The sequence below is a fragment of the Atractosteus spatula genome (assembly GCF_055471065.1).
Source record: "Atractosteus spatula isolate fAtrSpa1 chromosome 10 unlocalized genomic scaffold, fAtrSpa1.hap1 SUPER_10_unloc_3, whole genome shotgun sequence".
NCBI lineage: Eukaryota > Metazoa > Chordata > Actinopteri > Semionotiformes > Lepisosteidae > Atractosteus > Atractosteus spatula.
In genome coordinates, this window is record NW_028296623.1 from 2036417 (window position 1) to 2050769 (window position 14353).

General features: G+C 37.4%; 2 non-coding genes across 2 annotated transcripts; one reads left to right on the top strand and one right to left on the bottom strand.

Moving 5' to 3' along the window:
- Window positions 1–9672: 9672 nt before the first annotated feature.
- On the top strand, window positions 9673–9746 carry trnat-agu (transfer RNA threonine (anticodon AGU)). The gene has a single exon. It is a non-coding gene; the product is annotated as a tRNA-Thr (tRNA).
- A 3769-nt stretch (window positions 9747–13515) lies between these two features.
- trnal-caa (transfer RNA leucine (anticodon CAA)) lies at window positions 13516–13626 on the bottom strand. Its single transcript has 2 exons — window positions 13589–13626; window positions 13516–13561 (listed from the first exon to the last, which is right to left on the bottom strand). It is a non-coding gene; the product is annotated as a tRNA-Leu (tRNA).
- Between the last annotated feature and the right edge of the window lie 727 nt (window positions 13627–14353).

A 14353-nucleotide genomic window follows, 5' to 3' on the forward strand; every position in this document is an offset into this window, starting at 1 on the left:
GAAGTGGGGAATACTGTTTACCTTGAATTTAAGCCACGAATCAGGTTTCTAAAGTATGAACTTCCGGGGATATTACAAAATGTTTGATGGGGCATCAATCGTTCCAGGCGGATATTGACACCTTTTTTTCTCGAGGGATCATATTAAACATTTCATTCGTATCGAGAGGAGGATCACCATGAGACACAGAACAGTTTCATTCTGTCTTTATTAGAAAGTAGTGTTTGTGCTACATTAATAATATTTTAGTGGAAATATAGAAGTTGTAATTTTTAAAACTTATATTTGAATCGAAATGTGGTTTTAAGTTAAATATTAGCATGTTAATGTAATTAGTTTGTGTTTGTCATTACTATATATATTCCCATGTTACTATAATTTGTAGCTGAAGTTTACTAGTTGTGTTTTTATGATGATTATCATGTTTATTACAATATTGTATAAAATGCATTATTTGAACTACATATTTTTCAGGTGTGAATAATTGTATATTTTCAGAATAAATTTCTAAACCAAATCATTTGCTTGATTTACTAGTTTCTACACCTATAAGACCTATCTTTGATGTATAATAGACCTTTAACTACATAGGTATAACAGTCCTCTAAATGTATCCGTATAATAGAACTCCAACCATTTATGTATAATGGACATACTGTATAATCAGAGATGTCTAATTGACGTATAATGATATACGTATATTAGAATTTCATTCTAGACCCATTACGGACCACATTTATATGTCTAAGGTATGTGTTTAATCAACGTATATTCTACAGTACATCTTTTGCCCACTGGGGAGACACTACAACAGAGCATCTGTAAAAGCTCTCTACCTACCCGCTCTTAACAGAGACGTGACGAGGGTCTAAAGGGACATTTTGAGCCGTAGAAACATTTTATCATTCTGTACTTTCCTGTGCAGTCAGGCCAATTCCACTTCAACTGCACCCGACAACAGAGGTCATTTTGAAAACAACGAGAGATATTACTAATAGTATTAATAATGAATGACCTTGGACAAGCTGTAAGTGTAAACTCAAAGTATTGCCCTGGTCAACATTCTTTCTTTCATTGACCGTCTTTGTAAAAATAACACCACAGCATTTCACAATCACGCATTTGTTTCCAATCATGCAAAGTACAGTAATTTTTGAGAATCGATTCACCATGCCTTTCACATGCTCATAAAAGAGATTGATTTAGGAACATTAACATATTACCGTATAAAAACTGTACTGTATACTGTACAGTATGTATATGTATATTTAATGTCTTAACTGTGCCCGTTTAAGTATTGAATATTCATATCTAATTTTACCACTGAAGGGAAATCTTAGTAGCTGAGCATAAAAAGAATAGGAGCATACTGCAACGCGTGTGAAGGCCATAAACGATATTAATTTTGGAACATAAACATACAGTATATGGCTGGTCTCGGTACTTTAAAGAAAACATACACGAAACATGGTTTCATTATGACCAGAATCGGTATTTTGAGATATTTTTAACCTGATTTACAGTATTTGAGAGGTTTGTCTTAACACCGATACTACAGTACGTAAATACTGCTCACGTATATGTTTCTAGGTTTATATTATGCATTTCATACGGTCAAATTACTTTTGAGAAACTAATAAGAAGCGCGAAACGATATGCCCAGGGCGTTTTAGTTTCGTTTTGTGCTGGGACTCTGCTTTAACAATGTCGCCGTGGATTGATTAGAGATATCAAGTACATACAAGTCATTTTTTAAATGTTGTAGTTCGTCTTGTAAAAATGTTACGAGTACATCATCTATCAACAATTACACAGGTTCTGTTTCCATATTGCGGATTTTGGTTACATAATATTATTTTCTAAATTTCACGATGAGAATATATGATTTGGGCAAACAGAGCCGCAAAGAAGTACATTATGGGTTGTTGTTTTTTTTTTGCAGTTTTATCTAGAACAAGCGATGCTTAAACCTTTGTCTGATTCTTGTGAAACTATCCACACGACAGTTACAGTACCTAGGAGTTGACTTCAGTGATGTCACTGATGGGATGTTTCTAAAAATCCATCCTCTGTAAAACATCTTCTCTAGTTCTGCATATGTATTCGCTAATGAAGCTGTGTGTTCTGAGCCTGGATCTCTACGTTTCTGTATGAACCAGCTTAGAGGGCTAAAGACAGCTTGTGTTTAAATTGAGTGTAAGGTAATTTATGCTTCTAAAGTCATGGTCAGCATTTATTATTGTACTGTGCTGTAAACTTGTTCTGTGCCTAGTCACATTATTTTATAGCGTTTTTATAGCGTTATCAAATCTGGTGGCGCTGTGTATTAGTTTCTTGACTCCCATGTCACATGGTCTGTGATTGAATCCCATGGTACTATGACTTTATTTTTTAACAAACATTTCTTTGAAAAAATGAAACGTTTCTCTTGGTCAGAGATTAAATAAAACCTCACTCGCACCAAACAAATTTATATTTCTACATATCACAACATGATCGAATTTAAGTCTTTTTAATAACAATGAATAGTCACCTATGCGTTACAAAATAAACATTTATATTGATTTGAATCGCGTTTTGATTTAAATCGTAGACGCGTGTTTAAATATATGCGTTTAAAGGCGATATACTGTATAAAAGCGCTGATTCTTATGGAGTGTGTTCCGCCGGGGATTCAAAAAATTTATTTTTTTTAATCGCGTATCTAAGGAAAATTGCAGTATAACTTTGTTCATGCACAAACAGTGGCATGTTACATTATAATTTGGGTGTCTCCTCTTGCCAGAAAGCTCTAAATTGCATTTTGAGTGCTGTTTTTGACTTTTTCTAAATTGCAACCCATAAATAAAGCTGATAAAGCTTAGACTAACTGTATTCTAAACTGTATTACAACGTAAATTGCAAAAATGCACTTGGAATCTGTCCAAGCCCTCCTACGAAAATTATTTAAACTGTGACACTGATCATTCATCTCTAAATAAACTTTATTTTATATAGCGTTTTAGGCGAATAGGTAATTAGATTGCTCATAAACCTAATCGCTTTTTCTACATAAACACAGCGTGATTGCTCTCTGAAAATGCTTTTCCTTTATATTTAGGCTCAGATTTCAACTATAGATCGCATTATTATAAACTTTCTTGGAAAAATGTATTTTATGTAAACCATGTTTGCTATTAATTCATTTAGGTCTAAAATACGTTCATTGTCTTCCAATCGAGTCGAGTTGACATTAGAAGCTTGCCACTCCCGGACTGTTACACCAACGCATTAGCATGTTAAAGCGATTTCATTGAGGAGCCCAGCTACCAGTTAACACTGTACTTCCTACTTTGAAAATACCTGTGAAACCGGTTTAATTTGTCACAGCCAGCACTCCTGCAGAGAGGGGGTTGTAGTCGTAAAGTAGAAGCAGGCGAGATTTCCAGCGAAAGACACCCCCCCCCCCCCACTCAAAAACCCAGTAAGCAGTAATGCTTTATGTTGAAAATTGAGGTGGATTTTGTTTATGATAAAGAGGAGAAACTGGGATGGGAGGAGGGTTTGGTTTTGCATAAGGGGCGGGACTATGATAATTGGAGGAATTTGCGAGAGTATAATGGTTTGATATATTTGATTTTGTATTGTGGTTGTTATCTATGTTTTTGGTTGGTATTATGTTTATATGGTTGTTTTTGTTGGTTGGTTGTTATTATGGTTATTAATAATACGATCTATAGTTGAAATCTGAGCCTAAATAAAAAGAGAAAGCAAGTGATTAGGTTTATGAGCAATCTAACTACTTATTCATTTAAAAAGCTATATAAAATAAAGTTTATTATTAATTTGCTGGACAGAGCGGTGAACATTATTATGCAAGACAAAGATAACGATCCTGATCAGTTTAGAAATCTGTGTCAGGTTTTTCCTTCTTAAACTTTTAAAATACACGTTTCGAATAGAAAGAAATCCTCTTCCTGGTACAGTCGCATGAAGAGAGAGGCAAAACAGCCCTACACAGCCCTGTCGCAGTACACGAATATAATCATATCGTTATTAAATTCTTTAGATACGCGATTCCATATTATATTAGCAGAAAAGCTTAAACTACCACTTTTTCACATGCTATTTCACATGTTAGTTAAATTTAATTTATTTATATATTATATATTTATATCTCTGACCAAGGGAAACGTCTCATTTTTTCAAAGAAATGTTTGTTCACAACGGCGACTGTCAGAAGATAGGACACAGCGGCTCAGGCACCCGCTGAATGGAAAAGGGGCACTTTAATGTTCTGTATGGCTAATACTAAAGCCAATACTAATATTCAATACTTTAATATCCTTTTCTGTATGTTTAACAATAGTGGGTACTGGCCTAATTCGTCCCTGCTCCCGTTGTTAGGTGTTAATGTGTTGTTAAGTGTGAATTTGTAGCTGTTTCCCTGGGGTCTGGCTTTTTTTCTGGAAAACCATAACTGGTCTTGTCCAGATTGACTGTCGGCGCCCAGGTCTGATCTTTGTCTTCTAAGATCTCTGTGTACAGTGGAACCTCCTGTCCAGCCAGCACATGTCCACAGACATTCACAACAGCGACATATCATAAAACGTTTGCACATATAGTGTGCAAAAATGCACTTTATTTACTAAAAATAAGACAGAGATACTGTATCAATTTATGTTGCATTAGCCTGATTATGATTAAAAAAACACATATAATTAAACACGCGTTTGCGATTTAAATCAAAACACGATTTAAATCAATATAAATGTTTATATTGTATCGCATACTGTCCAGCCTCCATTTCTCTATACAAATTTACTCTATTACACACACACACAATAGAAGCAGGAAGCAGAAGCAGGGACCGTTTCCCGCAGAAGGGAAGAAGGTGACTATTCATTGTTATCAAAAATGACTTAGAATTGATCATGTTGCGATATTTTGAAATATAAAAGTCAATTGATTGTCCATAATATCGCTATTCTATTTTTTCGAAGAAATGTTTGTTAAAAGAAAAGTCCAGCACCAGCTGGAATTGAACACACAATCTGAAAATTGCTAATCAGGCACGTAGACCAGTAGGCTATAACACAACTCGCATGATAGGGAGGCGAAACAGCCCAACATAGCCCTGTCGCAGTACACGAATATAATCATATCGTTATTAAATTCTTTAGATACGCGATTCCATATTATATTAGCAGAAAAGCTTAAAACTACCACTTTTTCACACGCTATTTCACATGCTAGTTAAATACTTCGATGCTTGAAATGTTTAGGGAGAAATGGAATACCGGTGTGTATTTTTCTTTTAAAGTACCGATTCCTGGAATCTGACTGGCTGACACCCTTCTGAAGTGGTTCCATAAAATCTGGTATACGGAAAAGAAAGCGTTGATAAAAAAAGCCTGGATTCTCATGTATCTCATACAAGTATCTTTTAATACAGTCTTTGCTGTGCTCTTGAGGATCCTTGTGATATTTTAAACTCTAGTTGAATGATAAGTGTCACATTTTAAATCATTTTCGTAGTTAGAAATTATGAAATGCCCTGTTAAAAGCAAGGGAGTTTTTATGCCCGTTGAAGTAAAACAAAATGCCTGACAAAATATGGCTTGGACAGATTTCAAGTGCTTGTACAAATGTGCTAAAGAAATTATACTTTGAGTATACAGCTTGTCCAAAGTCATTCATTATCAATACTATTAGTAATATCTTCAGTAAAGGCTTTGATGCATAAATATTTCTGATAAAGGTAGGTTGTGTACTTTTGTCCAGCTGAGCAATCTTGCTTTCATAAAATATATACGCGATTCAAAATTATATTCCCTTTTAATCAAATTCTAAAAGTATGCCTGTTGACTCCAGTATCTCTTTAGTTAAAGACTTCGATGCTTAAAATGTTTAGGGAGAAATGAAATACTGGTGTGTATTTTTTCTTTAAAGTACCAAGACCAGCCATATACTGTATGTTTATGTTCCAAAATTAATATCGTTTATGGCCTTCACACGCGTTACAGTATGCTCCTATTCTTTTTATGCTCAGCTACTAAGATTTCCTTTCAGTGGTAAAATTCAATATCTACAACGGGCACAGCAAAGACGTTTACTGTAAGTCTTTCTACGACAGACCAACGGACCACGAGTGCCCCTGTCGGTCAACCAATCACGTACTGCGGTGCCTCGCGTCATCTTGCGTCACAATGCGCGACGCCACCTGCAGTACGTGTCTATAACACGCACTTTGAATGGCTGCGTCTGTATGTGATCAGCTGATATTAAATAGGACTAATACGAATCAATACAATTGATGTCTGGCAAAGGCAAATAACCTTTGTACATGATCTGGAATGTGACTGGTTAAATTTCAGCACAGTTGCTACCCCCTTTATAAAGGGTGTGCACACGTATACAACCAAGACATTGAAGGTTTTTTTTTTATTATTGTTCCAAAAAAGGTTCCATTTGTTTTCTTTCTTAAATGTTGTTGATTAAAGGATCTTATTAAATGTGAAAAAATCTGATTGTGAAAAGGTCAAATTCTTTGTGAAAAAATCAGTAATGTGAGGAAAGATGAATTGTGGGAGTCCCTTGACTCCTCGTGTCGTACTGTATTTCTCTCTCATTCTACTGGGAGTGGCGCCGTCACTTCTGGATAAAGTCCGTCAGTGGTCATTCCAGACGGGTCAGGTACGACTGCGCTTCGGAACAAGAAGAGACGTGACTTGCAAGAATCCCGACAGTATCGCTTTTCTTGTGGGGCCTGGATAGCTCAGTTGGTAGAGCATCAGGCTTTTAATCTGAGGGTCCAGGGTTCAAGTCCCTGTTTGAGCGGTTGTGCTTTTCTTCAATCTATTGTGAATGTCATTCTAAATCATCTTTTATCTTTCCCTCTACTAGCTGTACTGTGGTTATTTTAAATGTTCATCACTTGTATTTTCTTTAGTGTTTCCTTTCACAAACCGAAAATGTTCAAGGTGATCTTCTCACCACACTCCACGTAGATAAATTAAAAGAAATCAAAGTAGAGTAAAGGACACGCAGTGAGGAGCTCCCGCAGTGAGTACTCTTGAATACGACAAGAGGAAAGGCACACTGCACATCTGCGGAACATCGCAAAGTATTTTTTTTTTATTAAAGGTTCAAGGAAACCTGAATATGTTTGCTAGAAGTATTTCAGAATCACAGTCAAATCGAGTACGATTGCTGCACAGATCTGCCGTGTTGAAATTAGAATACTGTTTGTGCGCTGTTCAAAGCTTTTCTAAAACTACAGAGATACGTTTCGGAATGCGTCTTCCTGTAAAAATAAAATCTCTACACGGGCGCTATAAGCAGAGTCTGAAGCTTGCTTAACAGAAGAACTATATTCAGAGGGCCAAAGAAGTGAATATTTCACCAAGTGAGAGAAAGCATCTCGAAAAAAGGAGGTGCAGTCTCTTCCATGGAGCATAACACCACAAAGTCAGACTACAAGTGCTGAAAAGCTGCTATCAAGCGTAACCCTGGTCGAGCGCTCTAAGGAGCTGGATTAAAGCTCCATCTCTTCGAGGGCGTGAGCTGGAATCCCACTGCTGCCCAGTATCTCCTTGTTAAGAATCATGGTTTTGTTGTTGTAGATTCTGCGCGATTAAATCAGTTTCAATAGAATTCATTTGAACAGTCATATTTGTTTTATTCCTCCTACCATGGCAATTTGTGCTCAAAGATGGAACTTTTTTGTATTTTAAAAAACATGCTAGCCTTGATGGGAAAGTAAGTGGAACTGCAGGCGTGATGGCCAAGTGGTAAGACATCGGTATCAATTAGGTCAATAATCTGTTAAATATTTTATGCCATTTTTTCCATAGATGTTCACGTTGGAACAGTGAGAAAGGTGTGCCTGGATGCACTTGAACCATCACCTTACTATAATTTTAGTCCCAACCTGGCCGCACTAAGCAATTGTACCACAGAGACTCCAAAGAGTCTGTTTTCTCCATTTGCAGTTTTGCGTAAAAAATAATCTGCACTTTTAAGCAAGTATTGTATTTCAAATTTTGCAAATTTCTTGAAAAACGTTGTTTCAGAGAGAAACTGAGTAGACAGGAATAGCCCAGTCAGTAGAATATCGAACTTTTTATCTCTAGGTCACTAGTCAGGCGACTGGTTTTCTTGCAACTACTGTGAACCTGCAAAATAGATGGTCTTTTGTCCCTCAGTTTTCAAGTTGTTCTATGAATGTTTAAAATGTTCAATATTTTTTATGCTCTTAAGCACTTTCCGTCACAAAGTTTATGGTGTTCTTGGTGCTGTGCTGCACATCGATAATGCAGACGAGAGCACAGGTAACAATACAGGACAAGCAGTGAGGAGCTACTGTAGCTTTCAACTCAGTGCAGAGTCCAGAGGGAGGCCTAGGTCGCTAAACGATCAACAGATATCTAATAATGACGTTCACAAAGGTGACAATACATTTTTTTCAACATATCCTTACATTTACCTGTACAGCACAACATATTTTCTATACCCTCAAACCCCCAATGTAACGACTTTCTCCTGAGAAACACAACTATAGAGTGAAATCACAATAACTTATACAACAAATCTATTCAAACGCCCAGATATGACAGAACACACCCCTTTAAATATGTATTTCCTTCATTTCAGTTTTCTTCCCTCCCCAGGATACCTGAAAATTCACTATCACATATTAAAGGCTGTACATGTAATACATCTACTAATAAAGATGGACATTAAAGTTAATTATTAAAAAATTACACTTTTCATTAAGACATGTATTGATAAAATTATTGTGAATAGTTGTGGTGTCTGGAAAGCAATTTTTGTTAAATATAACAATTTTCAAGCGAGTGGTGCATAAGCTTGTTATTTAGTGACTAAATTATTTCCACTGCATTCACAACAGTTCGAAATGTGTTCACTTGTTCTGCATAGCCTGCTACTGAGTTGTTTTCGGAACTGAAATCTATAAGAACATTATTTAAGATGCACCATGGCCCAGAATCGTTCATTGGGACTAGGATTAATATCAATTGAAAGTACTCCCAAATAAAAGATTAAACCTGAATATTAAAAGAGCAGGAAAGTATTAAAACAACACCATAACGTCTTGACTTCCAATCTTCTTCCTGGTTCAGGCCATGTACAGTAAAATGACAATCAGTGGAGTTATGCCGAGGTTGAAAGTTTAAGCCTCACCTGGAGCAGCCTGGTTTTCTGTCTTGACAAAAAAAGCGTTTTGTTCCACAACGGTGTGAAATGATCACGTCTTTACTTCTCTCTTGTAGCAAAGCAGCTCTTGCTAGGTGAGCATTTGCTCCGGTAAATTAGGTCACTTTTCATGTTAACTCACTTCTTCTAAACACAACATTTCCTGGTGCACGTTTTCTCTATGAAAAAATACATTGTCCCTTACATGATTGCTCGTTTTTTTTCATCAAAGAGTACAGAAAGAATAAAGAAAGGAAAAGTGTCGTAAATGAACTCTGCCGCCCGTGGGAGATGTCAAGCGCATTGGACATGAAAAGTGCCCGATAAAAGCCATTTCTGTACCTTTCTCTTAGTGTCGGGGCTCCTATTGAATGTAAAGGAGGCAACGTGCTCAGCCAGCCGACTCAGCGCTTACTGAACGCAGGTGTCTCAGAGCGGTGTGTCCAAGTGGAAGTAAAAGAGGCGAATTCTGCCGGCGTCGTGGCTTAGTTGGTTAAAGCGCCTGTCTAGTAAACAGGAGATCCTGGGTTCAAATCCCAGCGGTGCCTGTCTTCCTGTCTTCGCGCACCGTTTATTGTTACAGACAATATTCTTCAGCATTATGTTTAAATGAAATGTTCATTTCGTTTTTGGCACGACTTGTTTTTCAAGAAATCCACACATTGCGAAAGATAAATTGCTCATCTTTCTTATCAGTGCAAAAGAATTACTGCCAGCTGGCAAGAAAATGACAACGATTTTTTTTTTTACTTTAGCCAAAAATCTGTGAATGTAGAAAAAATACGACGTGTGTCAGTTTCTATGGCACACTCAGTCAGGGTGTCCTTCAGTTAAACACAACGTTGGTAGATCAAACGCACCCAGAGACACATTTCGAATTAATCCGATCTAAACATTACCTTCTCTAAATGTGATTGAGTTTCTTTCCACGTCCTTAGCCATCTTGATGTTTGCAGAGATTTTCAACTTTTGACACGAGTCAAACTACAAGTAAATAGTTGAGTACCTAAGTCAATATCACCGGGAATGTGAATATAAATGTAAACATCAATATTTCTGCTGTCTCCTGAGAAACACAAGTATAGAGTCAAAACACAATAAATAATGCTAAAAAAACTGTTCAGTTAACACCCAGATGTGACAAAACACATTTAAGACTTACATCCCCTTTAAATATGTATTTCCTTAATATCAGTTCTCTTCCCTCCCCAGGATACCTGCAAATTCACTATCGCACATTAAAGGCTGTGTGTAAGTCTTACATGTGTTCTGTCACATCTGGGTGTTAAATTAATAGATGTGTTGTGTTATTTAATATGATTTGACTCCACGCTTGTGTTTCTCGGGAGACAGCAGAAATATTGGGGATTTGCGGCTACAGAAAAGAATGTGAACTTTACAGGCAAAAGTAAGGTTACCTTAAAGAAACAAAAAAAAACGTATTGTCACCCTTTTCAACGTGATTTTTCAAGACATTTGTTCGGAATAGTGTATCTTCTCGTGTCTGTGGCTGTTATCCTACAATAACGGTGGTGAAATAGCAGGAATGTGCGGAAAGAATCGGGATGGAACAGAAGACTCATCTAGTTGATAGTAAGGTTGTGTAGGACCGCACACACTACGATGTCAGTGTTGAGTAGCGTGGTTTAAAAGCTTCTTCACGAACCGGGAAGGAGTAGAAACCTAAAGTCTTCTTATCCGTAATCAGACACGTTATCCATTGTGCCACTGGCGTTTGCATCGCATTCCCATACAGCACCACATTGAGTTCAGAGCAGCTAGTAATACTGTACATCGCCACGGTCAACATTTTCTCAATTAGATTCATGTGTTTTGTACGTGTGTCTAATTACTCCGTCTTTCATTATGTCTGGTTTAAAATAATGTATCTTTAAAACAGACAAAGGGTTTATGAGTCTCCCTGAAATTCACACACGAAGAATAAAAGATATCGCGTTTAAAAAGAATACAAAGATGCCGGCGATAGAAAACGGAGAGTCTTAAGTGCGCGCTATCACTGAACTAAACTCCCGATCGGTAACTTGTCGGCGGGTTTTTAATTGTGTTAGGAAGCGCAAACAGTCAACAGTGTACATTTTAAAGGTCTAAGCAAAACAATCAGACTTGAGGATTAATCAGAACAGGAGCCTCTACTTCTTTGTATACTGAGGTTTCGGGTGAACATCAAAGTGAAAGACAAATTCGAAATTTTCACTTTTTGATTAAGGAACAAGAAAACACCATCATTTGAACTGGATTCAAACCAGGGACATAAGAAACGCCTGCTGTTGTTGTCTACAGCCTTAAGAGCTAGCAACTGAGCTATCGAGAGGTCGGAAAGTAAATGTTTTGTCACACGTGTAGCCCAATGCAGTGTAGTGTTCCTCTTTATTTAAATCCCAGTTCGATATCAAAATACTCACTCCCATAGTCTCGTTTAGTAGAAGAAATGGACCAGGCTTCTACTCTATAAACGTCCATAGTTCTTATAAAACATTTGAAGGGACATCGGTGCAGGCAGAAATCGACTCTTTTTCTAGTGGGAACAGGATCACATAAAAACTTTCTTTTGAATTGAGAAGAGGATCATGGTGACACTCAAAACATACTTGCCTTTGCTTCTTTCGAGGACGAATGGATTATTGAACTGCAAACATCGGAACATCGGATCAAATCTCTCCACTACTGCAGTTGCTTCTTTGAGAGTTTCTTCAAATATTTCAACTGAAGGTCAAATTCAATCTTACGGATTTTGGTTTTCTTTTGATCGAAATTGTATTAAAATCCGAGCCTCTTTCACAGTTGTATAATACTTTCCCCTGCATCCTCAGATAAAAATTCTAAATACCACAAAGTTACAATATATGGAATAGCATTTATTTTTAAATGTATTTTAAAATTTGCATTTATTTAGAGCTACATTTAGTGCTAGGTAAAGATAACATTGCTAATATTGATGGAGTACAAATGGAAGATGGATTTATGAGCTAAAAGTCCTATAACGCCTCTTGTAACAACTAAGGACTCATAGCAAGATTTATTTTCAAATCCAAACTTTGCTATTGCATTGCGTATTATGTAAACACGACCAGTTCCGGTTTCTGGTGCGTGCATTTTTTTCAAACTGAAATTCACAAGAACATTTTTCAAGATGCGCCATGTCCCAAAACCGTTTATCAGGACTACTATTAATATCAGGTGAAAGCAGTACAAAACATAAATTTAGCCGAAATATTAAGAGACTATTGTCTGTCAGCTACTAAGCCATGTTCAGCCAACGCTAGAAATATTGCTGCTCTCCTAAAGTAGCAAAAGACCGCCAACCCAACTTAGAAACAGAACACAAAGGCTCAAACCGACGGGAGTGGGATTCGAGCCCACGCGTGCAGAGCCCAATAGCTTAGCATTGCAAATTCGTGCCAAAACTATTGAGATACATCAGAATCGTACCTGTATTTCTTTGGATTTTAGGAAATTTATTTCAGCGTGTTTATTTTTTCTGCCTGTGATCTCGGAAAGAAAGACCCACTACCTGTTCACCGAAATATTCCGGGAGTTTGCTGTGGTTTAAGAGGAGTGTATGAAGGTAATAAAGGAGGGAGGACACGTGAATTGTATAGCTGCTGAACCCGGACACACACCGTCTCCAGCTACTGTTGGAGATTTACAGTTCAGAAAACTGCTGTCTCGAGCAGAAACTGATCTTCCTGCTTTAGTCAAGGTTATTGGAATCGGAGGTTACCGTGGGGTATAGCGCTTATATCTCTCTTCTCTGGCTAAACGGACAAGTTTAAGTTTACAACTGTAAAGTATAGAAATAGACAAAAAAAGCTAAAATACTTCAGTAAGGCCGAGCAGATAGGAAAGTTTAATAAAATGTTCTGTAAATCAATTTCCCTCGATTTCCGAACTCTCTGTTCGAGCTCTGATATAATCTCTCTGCTCCTGCCGCTGTCACTGGGAGAGTGACTACATTCGGTAGGGCTACAGGTTGATTTCACAATGCCACATTTAATTAAATAAAGGATAAACCACAAGGAAAACAGATATGTTTTAATAAATCTTCTTCTGGCTTTATATTTCGGTCTTTCACATTGGAATACATACTTTGCAGTAAATCTTTACTCGATTACAGGCAGCCCGAACGTAAGGGAGAATCGAAGCCTATTTGACTTTCTGCTAATCACATTGAAGTGTTCACGAAGCATTTCCCTGCCCATCATGTGCCCGCAAACCGGTTTATCCGTTTTCCTCTTCCTGTCATTGTCAGCGAGCGCAACAAGAAGGGAAAATGCAGGACAGAGAAAAGGTATTATTTGTCAGGAGTGGGATTTGAACCCACGCCTCTATTCAGAGACCAGAACACCCAAGCAATGGAAAGACAGGAGCCCTTGAGTCTGGCGCCTTAGACCGCTCGGCCATCCTGACGAACTACGTTCAGATCTCTTAAAAGCACCAGTAGTTCACTAAACTGAGAAATGCTTTGCTGGATAAACGTAAAATTGCCTGTTGTAGCCTAAACGGACCGGGAAATTAAATATTCGGATCGATTCAGAGTGTGCTTTACAGCCTTCTTGTAATATTTTGATCTGCTAGGGCGCAGTCGTTTTTACAATCTGGATTATTTCAAAAAGACCGACATCAGTGTAATACAGCTTTCACGTTTGGGAACAGACCTTGTATTGTACATTTCTTATAGGTTTATTTTCCTGATTGCAACATACTGTGAAGCATAGAAGCCAGCTGCATAAATCTCTATTACACGTCATTTATGAAGGCGTTTCAAATAGCAGCCACTGCAGGATTAACGCTTTTGGAGCATGTATTATATTGTAAATAATCTTATTTAAATAAGCTTAAATTCGCATACTGTTTTTCAGACAGCGCAAACCAGTCTGACCTCCTACAACTTTCTGTGCCGCTGAGTAGATCTTAAAACAGCTGCAGCCAGAGTAGCCGTAATGGCAACACACTGCTTTGAGATCGGCTTTTCTTATTCTGCAGAACCACCGGCATCGGAATATACTGATCCGCATAAGAAGCGCTTTCGGTTTCTGATCGTTTTTATTGAGCGCTGCTCTAACTTTACATTTGCTCGTACTAGTTTTTCCCATGAAAAAAGACATTTCCCTCATTACATGATTTCACTTTTTTA